Raw genomic sequence first — 16,142 nt, 5'->3', positions numbered from 1 at the left:
AAAAGACCTTCCTCCACCCGGTTTTTGAATATGTCCGAAGATATTACTCACCTGGAACAAGATAAATAAAAGAATTAATTAGTAGTGTACTTGCTTGCTGAATACAAATTTTATTTCAAATATAAATTATTATATGTGGATGTATGTGTGCAGTTGCGCTCGCCTATATGTTATCGTGCATGTAATTATACTTTTTATCATACAAAGAAATGATGTACATGTATATACGTGTGTGCCTTTCTTCGTATTCCTGTATGAATTTACTTACTTTTAGTCATGCACTAAATGCGTTGCTTTTGAAATATTTATACACCTCAAACAAAAAATTATTTTGCAAAAAGATAATAGTTTAAAAATTATATGAATCCGAGAGGATAAAAGCCGGTACGTTAAATGCAAGTAAGACGAAGTGTATGCGTCGTTTATTAAGTCGAGAAGGGAAACAAGTTTAAGCTACCAAATGGTCCTTGGGAGGAACGGAGTGGAACGTCGACGGAAGGATCAGAGAGGGCCGGGGAGTGACAAGAAGAAGATACTTCAACTTTTCCCCCCTTTTCTTATCCCAAAATGGCTGTTGCTTTCTCGCTAAAGAAAGAAAGGAAGAAGGAAGGAAGGAAGGAAGGAAGGAAGGAAGGAAGGAAGATGTTAAAGAAAGAAAAAAAAACATTCGAAAAGGGACACGACTGGCCCTTTTTCTTTTTCTCTCCTTCTTGTTTTTTACTATTTTTGTCTCCCTTTCTATCTTTACTTTCTCTTCTTGGTTCTTCCGTTCTATTTCTGTTCACCAAGCTACTCAAGCAAAAACTTCATCGTTAACTTTCTCCCTAACTTCATTCGCACCGGTCGCAAAATTGTGCCTACTGTTTCATTGAGCTTCCAAACGTACTATAAGTCATGCAGGTGTCGTAAGACTAACTTGTTTCCCATCGTCAATCACCTTCTCAAAAATCTTTTTAATCCATTTGGAATAATTATTTAAAGACAATATTTTATTTTGATTAGAGTTATTAAAGAAATGATTGCCTGTATTTAACACATTGTTGAAAAGCCTATGTAAGTAGGTAGAAAATATTCGCGTCAGTGGACTCTTTCGAAAGCAAGCAGAAAATCAGGGATTCCTTGAGGGCGCGCGGAGAGAAGCCAGGCGATGTAGGAGGGCGAAGCTGGGTGGAAAGGATTTGCTCGTAGCCCGAGAGAAATAGGATTTCGGTCGGTACTCTCAGAAACGACCTTTCCTTCTCCCATTTGAGGCTCGAGACAGCGAGACGGTAATCGATATACGCGTCTAGCGTACCCCACCACCCTCCCAGTCTTCTTCTACCATTCTCACCCCCAATCCTCTTCTCTTCTGAACCAGTCGGTTGGTTGGTCTCCCTATCTCTATCTTTCTCCTTCGGTACGTTTAAGTTTCTTCTCTCTTCTTGTTCTTCGATTCTTCTCTTTCAGTCCTCCTCCTCCTCCTCCCGTCACACGTTTCCCACTTTGTTTTGCGCAACCGCGTTTCGCAACGGAATCCTCTTTCAAGGAAATATCCGTGAACCCTTGGAACCTTTCGTCTGCTATTCCCCTTTTCTTTCTAACCTTTTCTAGCATCCTCGAGACGCGACACGATTGCGATCTGGAACTCTCCCCTCCCAACAAACCTCCCTTACCAAACAAACCTTCTTCTCCTTCTTTAGCCCTCTTTATTCTTATTCTCACTTTCCCTCATTTCCAAAATCTTTCATCGTTTTTTTTTCTTTTTGAAGTGAAAACTTTTTTAAAATGGAAGTGATCTGAAAAGTAAATAAACGCGGTCGGTCAGGAAACGGAGCTATGAAACAGCTGCTATGAAACGGCTGCTATACTAAATAATGAAAGAAAAAGAGACAAACATATAGGATTGAACCAGCGAGAGAATGAGACGAAATGTAGCTATACAGTTTTTGTTTCCATCGATTCGATCTTTGATCGTTAGACTTACTTTGAAATTAGTTTGAACTCCATGTACGCTCGATAAAATTTCCTTTAATTTACGTAGAACCTTACGTGATATCTTTGAAGAAAAGGAAATGAGAGTGAAAGGCTCTCAGCGCAAAGTGTTTCGAGAGAATTCCTTTTCTTTGTATTCCAATTCCACTCAACCCCTTTACCTATACATTCTACATTCTCGGGAGTAGAACTTTCCAAGAATTTCTGTGGTTTAGCTATTTTTTTATGCAAAGTGATCCTTTCACAAATTCGCTTCTACTGTAATTCTTTTACTAGCAAGTATACATTAGACATACATTAATATCCAAATTTGTTCAATTTTTTGGTCTTTTATGTAAAACTTATTTTATATATTATTTTATTTCGAATTTGGTCCACCCTATTATTAAAACTTCTTCGTTTTATTCGATAAAGAAGAATAACACTCGTTCGCATTTTGTATAACGTTGTTCTTCTTGTTCGTTTGAACCCTTCTACCCTTCCGAAAACATCGTCGTTTTGTCGTCACACGTCCCTCTTTAACTTTGCCTGGAGGGTTTGGCTGGTCGTTCAACCCTTTCGCTCGATAACGCGATACTACGATCTTTCGACGATGGGAACGTTCCTCGTCGTCCTTAAATGTAGCTACAACCAAGGCATAGATTGTCGTCATGAATAATGATGAGCATGAGATAAATAATTTTCACAGTAAAATGCTAATCGTTTGTGAGTTTTCCTCAATCGTTTTCCTCGAAATAAGTGTACCCACATTGCCAATTTTATGGATCACAACCCCTACGAAATAGAATATTTTATAGAATTTTCAATGACAAATATGTAAAAGTAAAATACATCCATTGAATGTTGAATTGATGTCAAGTAAATGAGAAAAGAATATTTTACATAATTTTCATTGATTGCAGTCCCTCGTTCGTATATTTTATTATTGTAAAGTACGCATACGTTGAATGTTTTACAAAGTTGAATTAAAATACGGCCAGATAAACTAATATCTTTTGTATAATATTCAATAATTATTGCAATGTTACAGTTAATTATTCTAATTAAAAAATACGTGGAGATCGAACATTCTATAGAATCGGCTAAAAGGTAATCAATCATTTTTCCGTTTAGTTTCACCTCTGCAAGGATTTTGGAAAAAATATCTCTTAAAATGCAATAAATTCTTGTGTGCCTAACCTTGTTTCTAAATGAAAAAGGAAAATATTTATTTCGATATTATTTTTATTTAATAAAAACCCATAACAAGTGTCGAAAAAACTGTTAGCTATTCACTATGATGGTACAATGAATGAGGGAAGGTTTTAAAGATAATTTAAAAAGTTGATAAATGTACTAACAGACCAATCGGGATTGATAACAATCCAATCGAATCCAATCCAGAGTTTAATTAAAAATAATTTACGTTAAACCACACGAGAGATTGTTGAAATATTTGTGATACCAAAACCCAATTCAAAATCAGCAATTTGCATCAACTTGGTAGAGAAAATTCCAACATAGCATTTTAATCAAACCAATGTTGCATTAAAATGGAATCAGCCTGTTTTCATATTTTTTTCTTTTCGATCGTTAACAAGTACCTATAAAGAGATTCCTTTCAGAATTTAGTTGAAGAGAAAACTGATCCGATTTAGTAAATGGCGATTTCTCGCTGACCCGCGAAGCGGCAAGCTCTTGAAAAGGAAAAAACAGATAGAAAAATAAAAAAAGAATCACCGAGTGATAAGGTGGGAGAGGAGTTGGGGGCAAAAGTAAAGAGAAGGGTATGCGATAGCAAGAAAAGAAGAAATGGCTGTGGTCAATGGGATTAAATGTCGGTCCGGCGTTAAAAAGCACTGCTAATTTTCAAGCTCTCGTACCTTCGACTAGCTTTTTTTTGCACCAGGGGCCAGCTCGGTAAAGCGATTATGGCCGCGGTAATTCCGCGAATTAATTCCTTCCTGACCCGTTAACAAGCCCTCCCTCGATAGCATTTACTCGATGTAACGGGTACTTCGCGTCTTCAGAAAATGGTCAGACATTAGCAAAGAATAAAGAATTACGGAATTAAAGCAAGGACAATCATTACTACTGTTCCGCATTCATTTCTGAACAAATTTCAAACTCAAATCGTACGAATCGTACATGACTTTGCGTACAAACAGGACAACATTTTAAATAACCCGAACAAAAAGTTCAGTTTAAATCGTACGTGACCCATGCAGCATGGAACAACTTTCAAATTAAATAACAAAATTGAATCGAATCATTAACAAATAAACAAGTTTCATTAATCGAAAGAAATGATTTAATTTAAGATACCAGAACATTCCTCGTCGCTGAAACTTTTCATCCAAACAAATTGCATATTCTCAAACTTCGGCAGGAAAGAAGAAAACGTCACTCAGAAAGCTGAAGAAGTAAAGGAAGATGTGGAAGAAGATAGCTGATATCAAAAAGTATTTCCGCCAAAGTCGTATCGACGTTATACAATATAGATAATTAATCTCCGCTTAAAGTTTCTTCTGGCTTAAACTTGGCTCTAATTACTTTTGTAAAGTAAGAGCAAGTAAGAGCAAGTAAGAGCAAGTAAGAGCAAGTAAGAGCAAGCAAAAGCATGCAAAAGCGATGCAAGCATCGTTAACCGTCACATCCTTCTGGCATCTATTCCTATCCGATATAGAAATAATTACAAAATTCGTTGTAAAGAGAAGGAAGAGAAAAATAATAAATTTGACGAGTCGTTTTCCTTCATAGGCGGAAAACAATCGTACACGGTTCAGGTTCGTTATGATATAAAGCCAGCCGAAGGGTATGGGGAGAAGGGTCCTGAAATATTTTCCGCTTGCTCGGACATCAATTTCGTTGATCCGTGCTGTTCACGCATTGGCAAGTCCCGGATCGTTCCGCCCCGTAAAATTATTGCATGGGTGCGATCCGTGTTCCCTGTTTTCGTTTCACCCTCTTTACCCTGCCCCTTGAACTCTCTCTTTCTCTCCCTCTCTCTTGCTCTCTCTCCTCGACATGTTTATGCCGCCTTTAATAACGCACCCTCCCTCCTGCTCAGGAGGCACTTAAGTACCGTGGTTAATAGGGTGGAATTAAGGCAAAGAAAGAACTCATTCGTACGCATTACGTCGAAGAAGAAAAAAGAAAGAGATAGAGAGAGGAAAAGAGGAAAAGGTGAACGCGCTCGATCCACCCCGAGGCAGCTCCAACCTTTAATAACTTTATTTCGATGCCTGGGTATTCCACCCCACCCAATTCGAGCCCGCTGGGTTCTACTACGCGAAATCCCAAGAACGCACCCCGAATTCTCGATGAGCGATTAAGTGCTCCTCGGGCTCGATTCTTCCCAGTCCTGCATCTCTCTTTATATTCCCCTTTTTCTCTCTACTTCTTTCTATCCCCTCTTACAAACTCTTTAAAATACTTTCAGCCTCTTTTCGGCCAATTACGCTTTAGCCAACTACCTTCTACTCTTTTCTTCTCTTCTCTTCTCTTCTCTTCTCTTCTCTTCATATGTCTTTGATAAAATTTCCTATGGTTTATTAGTTCGTAGAAATTCTTTACTAATAAATTAAACACCAAATTAACCAATCAATACATTATAAATACTTATACATATATGTATATTGTATTATAGTATTCAACGTTCCCTCATTCATAGTTTAAAACAAAGACCAAACACGATCACCATACATTAACATAATCAATTAACACAATTGGAATTATCGAATAGATGAAAAAATAATTTCTTCAAAGGTTCAGCATTGTAGTGAAGTACAAGCTTACCACCGAAACGAATAAAAAGTCCACCTATAACCTGCAGGTATCCACCAATATATAAGCCCTACGGCGTGAACTCGCGAAAAGGGGGTAGCGTAGTATAGCATTGGAGTAGGGGTAGAGAACTGGTAGGATAGGGTCCGTTCGGATTTCCAATTAAACTTTGGCAATTGTCGCGCTAATTATCCGCTCTCTGGACATTTTCCAGATTAAATAAACGCCCCACCTCCTAGCCCCACTTTCGGCCCCTTTTGCCACCCAACAACTATCCCAATTCACCCCCTCCCCCCCGACTCTCCATTCCTTTCACATTTATCCCTGAAAACGATAGAAGAGAGAAGGAACGACGAGATCCAATGGCAAACAACGGGGTTGCTTCCACCAAACAGTAGTTATTACAATTGATATTAATTGTAGACAGTCCCGGGTGAACGATTGATCGTCTTGTTACGTAAAACCTATTGTATTGCTCGCAGGGTAGAACACGACCGCATTTAATCGATAATCCGAATAATTACGCGATGAAAATCACGTATCGAAAATGGGAATATCATCATCGAACGTATGCATGGATATATAATATTGGGTTGCCCCGAAAGCTCTGGCTGATTTATAAATGTCGATTCGATTTATCATTTTTTATTTATAGTATACAAAACGTTTTAGTTTTTTTTTTCTTCTCTCGAAAAGGGCACTATACTTAGTTAGACTTTGGGTTATACGAAAAGCTTATGCCGATTATTAAAAAACTGTATGTATATTCAAAAATATAAATCAGCACGAACATTTCAGGCAACCCGAAATAATAAGGGACCGATAAGAATCGGGATTCATAGTAGGCTATTTATGAGAGGGTTTAGTTGTATCATAAAAAAAAAAAAAGAAAAGAAAATAAATAGGGTGCTTCTTTGTAGAAGATGAAGAAGACTCGCGTGTGGTAGAAAAGATGAGGGATAAAGAAAAGGAAAAAAAAAGTAGAAAAGGGAAAAAATGTACACGTGGATATGAGAAGATGGAAGAAGAAGAAAAAGAGAGAGAGAGAGAGAAAGAGAGAGAGAAGGAACTTCTAATTCAGCGAACGACGTTCAGCGTCCCTTTCGATAGAATTTCGCAATTTCGAGGTCCTTAGAAAGGCATCGGTATTCGGCTCTCGAACGAGCTTGTCAGAAGAATCAAGGCCGAGCCAGGTACCGCATTACGATGGTATTTCGGGAAGGACCAGTTGAGAAAGATAGAGAAAAGATAAAAAAAAGAAAAAAAGAAGAGAAAAAGAGCGAAAGGGAGAGTGGGGATAGTAGGAGAAGAATGTGCAGGATCATGGAGGCTGGTAGAAAGAAATAAGAAGAAAAATAGGATTACGATGAAAGACACAAGAGAGAGAGAGAGAGAGAGAAGAGAGAGAGAGAGGAAAAGATAAGAGTACTTGTAACGTACGATTCGACGAGTACGGTCAAGATCCGCTAGGATGGTAGATAATCTTTTGCAAGAGCCTGCTGTGTAAGAATGAGTAAAAGAGAAAGAAATATATAAAGCAGTATAAGTATATACGAGAAAGAACGGGATAGTTGTACGAAGAGAAAGCGTAAGAGAAAAAGATAAAGAGAGATAGAGAGAGAGAGAGAGAGAGAGAGATCAAGGGAAGAACCGGTTTTCATTCAACCGCCATTTAAAAATTCTGCAACCGCCGCGTTTTGAAAAATAATGAACGGAGGAGCCACGCGCGGTGCTTGCGTAACTCTTAGAAAGCGGCTCTCCGTAAATGGCAAGGGAAGAGAGAAGAAACGAACGAAAGGGTTTTACGTAGTTAAACGAAGAAAGATAGATTCGGGAAAGCGAGGACGAAAGGTAGAATTCTCTCCCGTATTCTTCATTCCCATAGATGGAACTACGAGTCTCCTGTTAACTCTCTCTTTCTTTCTCTTTCTTAATCTACAATATTTTGCCCTTTCTTTTATCTTTTTTTTTTTTTTTTTTTTTTTTTTTAAATAACTCACAATATACAACAGTATCTCTGTACTGTATATTTGAACATTTTACTCGCGTTTCTATTCATTTTTACTTGTATTTTGACGTTTGATAACGAATATCGGTTATCGATGAAATCGCCTATTTCGCTCTATTTTTCGCATATTTGTAGCTCTATTTTTTATCTCATCACGGATCACCGGTGTTATAACTCCAGACGTTGGCTATCGCTTTTTGCCCTCCACCCCAAAAATCTTTCTACCCCTTTCCCTCTTTCTTCTTTCTTTTTTTTTTTTTTTATCTATTTGGTTTTTTTTTCTTTTTTACGCGTCATGCTCCCTTTTCGATTCTCATGCTATTTTTTCTCTTGTAACGTCCTTTATTTATTATTCTTACGAACGGATAGGGCCAAGAGCTTCTATTTTTAATTCTATGCTCTCTCTCTCTCTCTCTCTTTCTCTCTTTCTCTCTTTCTCTCTCTCTCTCCCTCCCTTTTTTTCTTTTCCCTTTTTTGAGATCATAAATAATGCAGAAGAGTCTTAAAGACGTTGAAATTTGCATGGAACGTCCGTTTATATAGTTTTATTATTATCGTTTTGCTTCAATCTCATAGAGATTTCTTGATTTGACTTATATTCACAAAATGGTTATAGCAATTTAATAGAATCATTAAAAGATGCGATATGATACGCAAAAGAAAAGAAAGTATTTAAAAAGGAAACTGGAGATTCAGATATATCCGAAAAATGGTAGATATGACCTATAGCGTGCATGATGTAATATAAGTTAAGTTATGTCTTAACAAAAGTGCCCAAGTAAGATATTTTTTTTCCTGTGGTTCAATAATTCTCGATCCGTCGACGCATAAATAATGAATGCCGGTTCGCCGAGGGCGTAAATCAAATCGACGACAGCTGTTTCATTTCGAGGTCGATTTGTCTCTCGCACACGGTCGGATCGATGCGACGACGGCTCGAACACAACGTATCGAGCTTTCATCCGTAAGCGAGCACGTGTTTATGAAATATCGTGACGCATTATATTTTGTACAAGACGTCACTAAGACCTTTTATACTCTTTCCTGATGAAAATCTTAAGAAAGACGATGTAAAATCGACGCGTGCAATGATCAAGTTTAAAGGTTTCTAGTTAAAGGTTTAAAGAAAAATGTGTCAGGGTAGTTAATAATTCATACAGTTGTCTTTTCAATTTTTTTTTTCACAAAAAAATCCTGCGTCAAACTAAAGATAATATTGTTTCAAACACTTCCTACAAATTTCGAGTAAATCGAATAGAAATTCATTGAAATATGCATGAGCGCTGTTAAAAAAAAATGTAGTTTCGAGGAAAACGTGCTTAAAGCTTAACATTCACACGTGAAACTTTTCCTAGAGAGACATTCGTATACAACTATGTAATAACAGTACGTAACTTCAATAACAATAACTGCTAGAACTCCATTAATATTTCAAAATTTGTATGCAATAATGAGGAGGGTACACTTGTAATATTAATTGAAATAAATGAGAATACATAAAACTACAAAAATATAAATAAAGTACGCCCTTAAAATGATTTTAACTGTTATTCAAGTTTTTCTTGTCAACTAATTACTCTTTTACTTTTGCGATAAAAATAAAAGGAAAATCAACAGTCCAGACAGTTTGATTGAACAAAGTCTCGTTCGTGAGAAGCGAAAAAGACGTTTCACATTTAGGCGCGCGTTTTGCCGAAAACACGTTCTAGACTGGATGTATAAGAGGGGGGGAAAAAAGAAAGTCAAGAGAAGAGGGGGGGGAAGAGATACGTTCGTTCGGTCGTATTTGACAAAGTGCCAAAGGAAAGTTGGCGAGCATCGAAGCGCCACGTCGTTTTAACGAACGATCGGAAGTCCCGACCTTCCATCCGTAGTTAACGTAACCATTAATAATTACTCAATGAGAGGAACAAACTTACCCCTTATTCGTCTTATCGTAATCGAACAGTTTGTTTTTATTCTAACTTGAAAATGAAAAAGCGTCCAAGGCCGGTTACGATCGCATAACGGCGAACTGGATACACGCACGCTCCTAGATATATACTTTGACACACATACTTGTTCGTAACGAGACACTCGGACGTTAATTAAGTTAACGACCGTTAAAGTGGCCTGCGGAAATGAGAGTATGCGCCACGATCTACCTACGTACTTACAAGACTTACTTACTTACTTACTTACTTATATTCGTTCATTCCTTCTCTTCCTCTGTGTCTCTATCCTTTACTTACTTTCCTACCTAAAGAACAATGTGCTTTATACGATACCAGTGGTATGGTATAGTAGGAGAAAGCCGAACGTGGATACAAGATACCTAAACGTGAAATCAAAGTACATGAGGAAGAAGACTATGTCCCACGGGTTCGCATTACAACCAGAGATACATTTAATCCAACAAGAACTTAACAAAACGTCCAACTATTTATAGACTATGATTAGATATGGTACGTAGGTACTTTTAAAACTACAGAGAAATTTTCTTGAATATTTGAATAAAATCTACAAAATTGGAATCGAGTAACTCAAGCCTACGAGTAGCTTATACCTTTTACTATTTTTCGTCGAGACTAGCAAATAGTTCTGCGAATAAAGTTGAGAGGAACCACTAAAGGAAGAAAAGAAAAAGATGAAAGCTTGGAAGGACGTATTCGCTATTCTAAATTTACAACCCACAGACGCGTTATCTACTTTCACGTATGCGTATCTATAAATCTACGGGTGGGCTATGGATCCGAATTTTCTCTTGGCCTGGTGTTGTAAATATCCGAGTGCTTCGGTACCCACCGGTGGCGTTCTCGGTGGTGCGGAAAGTGCTTTTGTTTTAAACGGATGATACGGGAGAGATAGACGCGAATTTAAATTCGAAATTTATTACGGTCTGAAACATCCCTCGTACCATCGAACAAGTAGACCTACCCATGTATGTACATACATTGTTACATTTTCTTTCCAAAGTAACGCCACGCCGTTGATCTAATCTTTGCAACACTTCTATGAAAATATATTTTCAATTAGTATTATATTTTTTGTTGCTAAAGTAATACAAAAATTGTTTAATAATAATGCCATGAAAAAGCATTAAACTTCTATCCTAATTACAGAAATATTGTATTCAAATTTAAAATGATACACGCATAGATCTTCTCCCCCAATCAGATAACCAACACAATCTCCTACACGTAACCCAAGTTAGTATTCTTAATCCCTAATTAATTCGTTTTACAGTATTTAATAACAGAAACGTGAAAATACATTCGCGCGTGGATTTTTATCGTGAGAAATTTGCCAACATGGATGTTAAATACGTAACACGTTAAATAACGTTTTCGTCTATGTAAACAGAGAAAAAGAAACATGTAATAATGAGAAACAATGCATAAACTCGTTCGTGATTTTATTAGATAGACATAAAAATCATACCGATTGAACATAAGCTGTTATATAGATCAATACATGAATACATACATCGATACGTGTATATCTCTGTTCGCGGATATAAGCAAATAATTGTTATCGGTGCAACAACGTTCCGTTTACATTCGGCCCTGACTGGTGCACGATTTCCCACGGATACGAGCTCGACGGTGTTATTTTCTATTGGCTCGCCTTACGGCCCGTTTTACGCATCGCTCCAAATCACCGTTGCGTGTACAAACACCAATTATTCTAGCTTCAAGATGGTTATAATAGATACCTCGATGTAACAACGTTATTACTGCCCTATACCACTGAGATACGACATTCGGCGCGATAAATCATATGCCGATTCTCCAGAAGAAAAGCATTATACGTAAGAGGATGAAATCTAATTATTATCAAACTCAGTCGGTACCAAACAATTCATAATAATTAAATGAAGTGTAATTATTAGGGTTCAGATTTACCCTATGAATAGAATATGGAGATACGTTATTTAGCTATTTTGATAAAGAAAAAGGAACAGCTTGAGAAGAGCTTGGGAAGAGCTTGGGAATAGGTTGGGAATAGGTTGGGAAAAGAGGGAGTTGCGTTATAACGGGAGCTTTACGACAGAACGGTTTAATTGTCCGTGCACGGCGGCGGTCATTCCACGAGGAGAAAGAACCTCCGGGTGGTTCTTCGTGCCAAGGCGCAATCCGTACTACCAACGAGCGTTTTCATTATAGGCCAGGGCCAATCTGTTTTCGCGTTACCCTCCTGAATCGTCACTGCAAAAAACACGAGCAGACAAAAACAAATCAAATGAGAAAAATAGCCACACTTAATAATTCATCTAAATGTTTCTTATAATATTTAAAAAGTTTTAGGAAATCCCGTATTAAGAGTTTTCAGGAGCGATTTTTTTAAAATAATTTAACCCCCTCATTTTACACGTATAATCACCCCTACCACCACACCAATCTTCGCTTGGTTTTACCGCTCGTACAAATACACCCTTAATACTTATATTGAAGAGCAGTAAAGTATTCTCATTGAGGTGTTTTCATATGCACGTTCTTGTATAGAAGCTTTTAGCACCAGTAGTGTCGGCACGAGGTCCTGTTCCTAAAGCACGCGACTTGTGACAGTTATCGCATCGCTAAAACCTATACACTATACACACGTACCCTAAGAGCATAATAGTACAACTCCATTAGGCCGTAAAGGATAAAAGTTATCGGCGCATACTTCCACCTCCTACTCATAAATATGACTCTCACTCCCCTTATTCTCTCTCCCCCTTTCTTAGTAGTTTCAATACTAAATTCATTGCATCAAAATCACTATATTTTACTCGTCAAAGAATTCAACAGTTGTCTGAAAGATGCATCAAAGTTTTGAAAGTAAAACAGATTAATTGCTTATGTAGCATTTTGATATTTATATGAAAAAAAAATGTTCGAGTTCGATTCGTGAATATTTGGAAAGAAGAAAATAGCCGAGAGAGAAAGAAGAGAAGTAGTGGGAGTAAGTAGTAAGAAAAGGTGGAAGGTGGAAGCGTCCATTATCGACTCATTCACCGTGACCGTATGAGTTTCCTCGCGCGTATACGTACGAGCTCCTCGACATCTAACCTTGGACGGGAAGCTTTCCATTGCGCAGTAGGACACGCATTCCTTCCTATGCTCGATTGGTATGTCGAGGTGAGCAACGGCATGCAACGGCATGCAACGGCATCCAATATTCGCCGATAGGTCGCGGTTACGACCTCGTGAATTCCTACTTTTGCTTTTTTTCTCTCTTTTTTCTTCTTTTCTTTTTTTTCTTTTTTTTTTATCTACATAGTCAACGAATGTTTTTAATCTGATCTACCCGTGGGAGAATCGTGTGGGAGGGAAGCTATTTCGTCCCTCGCATTCTTCGATCCTTCCTTCCAAATTCTTCGCTCCTCTTGATTTCGTAATAAGTATTGAGAAAGTACTGTGAGTAATATTTTGAAATTGATCAAAATCTTAAATCAATCAAAGTATTTACTTAGATATACATATGTAAATGGGTATCAGGAACGTTTCTAATGTAAGAGAATCTCGGAACTTTACTTTGGCCTTTAACGAACAAACCATGGGGTTCTAACTGCGCCACCAGCTGTTAGGATCGCTCACCATCCAACATTCTATTGTGTTCACCAGTATCGTCGTAGAGGCAGTGTTAACGAGCTAATATCGTAGAGCTGCTGCATATTGCATTGCTACTGTAATAGTGAAAGGAAGAAAAAACAAAGTTTGATAGGAGTTAGAGTATGCACATATATATCACTCTCCAGCAGCACACACACTTGCGACGACGACATATGCATATAATTTACAGAGCAACAAAACACACACGCACACGTGAAATAAATGAAATACTTTTCTAATATCGTTCTTCGGGAAACATTCAACTGAATTAAAAAGAAAAAATCAAAAGAATTATCTTGAAAGGTAAGTTTTTCTTTTGATGGTTTCTTTTTTATTATTTCCCTTTCTTTACATTCTTTGTTATTTTATTTTTCTTCGGTAAGCGGAACTTTCGCCGATGCAGAAAGGTCTTATTGAAATGCAGAGGTACCCTCCGAAGTGGAAGTCACTTTCGGGAGTCCCGAAATAACAGGCTAGCGGACAACGTGCGGAGAATCCTTCGCTTCCTGAAACGGCCATCGGGCGAGATACGAATTCGTAATTGACGTGGTGGCACTCACTATACGTCAGCTTTATACCCAAGCATTCTCCACGGACAAACAGGAGAAAAACTAAATAAAAATAACATCCTCCGTTCTCGCTTCACCGTTGTATATCGATTTTCACAATTAAAAACTCAATTTTTTATGTCTTTTTTACTTTGCATACAAGTTAAAGATCATCTTTCCTAAAAAAAAAACTCTTAAAAGAAAAAAAAATTTTTACAAAAACGTGGATAAAAAAGCATAGAAAATTGAATTCGATCGAGGAAGTAATTTTCGTTTTTGAAAGATCGCCTGTCAAATTTAATAGCTCGTTCGTCGTAGCAGCGTCATGGTTGCAACAGCAACAGCAACAGCAACAGCAACAGCAGCAACAGCAACAGCAACAGCAACAGCACAGCAGCATAGAGCTGCATCCGTGCGCTTTATTTTTAAATCCTCTTCTCTCACGTAGACCGTGGAAGGGGAGAACGAAAAAAAAGAGGTGGACGACGAAGCCAGAGTTGCACTCGCGGAATCGTCGATACGTCCGTTTGTTCGTCGAAAAAAGAAGGAAGTTTGGATAAAAAAGGATACGAAACGAACGAAATACGTGCGATTTTATCATTTGACGCTCATGCATATTCATCGAAGGACGAACCACGTTTACTCACACACACAAACACATTCTCTCTCTGTTCGTCTCTTTTCGTAGGAATACCACGTGTCGGTATTCCGTATATACGAATATCATGATACGAACGGCCACGATACGACGAACCCGCAACTGGTGGCAATTCCTTTTTCTCCCCACATCCCACCCTCTAACCACTATTCCTTCTCTCTCTCTCTCTCTCTCTCTCTCTCTCTCTTCCATTCTCTCTTCGTTCCTCTAACAACCCCTCTCGACGTCCCTATCGTTTTCGTCCGATTCCACGCGGAGGTTATCCACGAATGTTTTACCCCGTCGTTGAAAAAAAAAAAAAAAAGAAAAGGAAAGAAGACAAACGAAAAGGAAGAAAAACAAGAGAAACGATCCATGGACGCTCGTTACGACGAGCTGTTCAGGAGATGGCGGCAATTACGAAAGCGATGACGCGTACTTACTTACTAACACGTTCGTTTTTCGTATGTGTGTCGAATATGGGTGTATATATTTTTCAACGTATGAACATTTTTTAAGCGCAAAGTTGTACTAGTAAGTTATACCTACTGAGGAATATCCTAGCAAAATATTGGTTCATTACAATGTGAGAATAATTAATAGGCTTTTCGCTAATTAGATAGTTATAACTAAAGAAGATAATTAAATGAAAATACTTGGAACTTTTCTTCTACCTTATTGTCAGTCTTAAGGTGTACCACTAATTTTTTGTTATATCCTATAGAATTTAATTACAGCGCTATTCATTCGTATAATATTACTGTCTTGAGACTCAAAATACCATAATGATAAACTTTTGGAAGCACTTTTATAGATTGTACGTAATTAATACATATAATATTTGAAAAGACAAAGCCTACTTTATCTTTATAGTCGACAAATTCTCAACTTAACGTTTAGCGTTAAACGTAGTACGGAAATCGCGTTATGATTTACCTGACATATCGAGAATATGTCAGAACGGAAAGGTTCGACGTTCTTCGCACGAGCTGATACACAACGTGATTCTACGACACGATATCAAGGCTATCATACGTGTTTGTCGTATGTATGAGTATGTGTGTGTGTGAGCATGTACTAGAAACAACGTGACACGAAGCAAAATACGATGAGGAATTCGTTATCAAACACTCGATATTGAACGTATACTACGTATTTACAGGAAAAGATAGATAGCATTGCATCGTAAACATTTTTTTAAATGTTGTTTTGAAAAATGTCTATGCTTTCGATTTATATATATATATTTTTTAATTATTATCGCAAAACCAACAATTGCTATAGATTTTTTAAAAGTCTATCTACCAAACGAAAACATCATCGTTGAGTTTTCATCGCTCTTGCGCAACTCCTCGTTTCGACCGTTTGAATTTCGTCATAGCAATTTCCCACAGTCAGTGGCATGACCTCGAGACGAGGCGCCTGAATTATCGAAGGAAAAAAGCGTCGGTCGTTGTGTGTCCTGTTGCAAGAAAAAGATACCCAAAACAAAAACTTAATGCTAAGAGAAAAAGAGAGAAAGAGTAAGAGGCGTTAACACAAACTCGAACGTACATCTTGATCTTCACCCTCATTCGTTCAAATTTACCCTCACTTTAAACCATCTCTTTTTTCCTATCATTTCATCTTTCTCTCAT

General features: G+C 37.7%; 1 protein-coding gene across 1 annotated transcript in view; it reads right to left on the bottom strand.

The window, feature by feature from the left end:
- The window catches only part of LOC107069354 (Krueppel-like factor 7), a 228,228-nt gene that overhangs the window by 116,706 nt on the left and 95,380 nt on the right, over positions 1–16,142 (bottom strand). The gene's annotated exons all lie outside the window — the stretch shown is intronic.

This window comes from Polistes dominula, unplaced genomic scaffold (assembly GCF_049000335.1).
Source record: "Polistes dominula isolate Pdom_NZ unplaced genomic scaffold, Pdom_raw_medaka contig_49, whole genome shotgun sequence".
Classification (NCBI taxonomy): domain Eukaryota; kingdom Metazoa; phylum Arthropoda; class Insecta; order Hymenoptera; family Vespidae; genus Polistes; species Polistes dominula.
The sequence above is the reverse complement of the archived record's forward strand: the minus strand, read 5'-3'. Positions and strand labels throughout refer to the sequence as shown.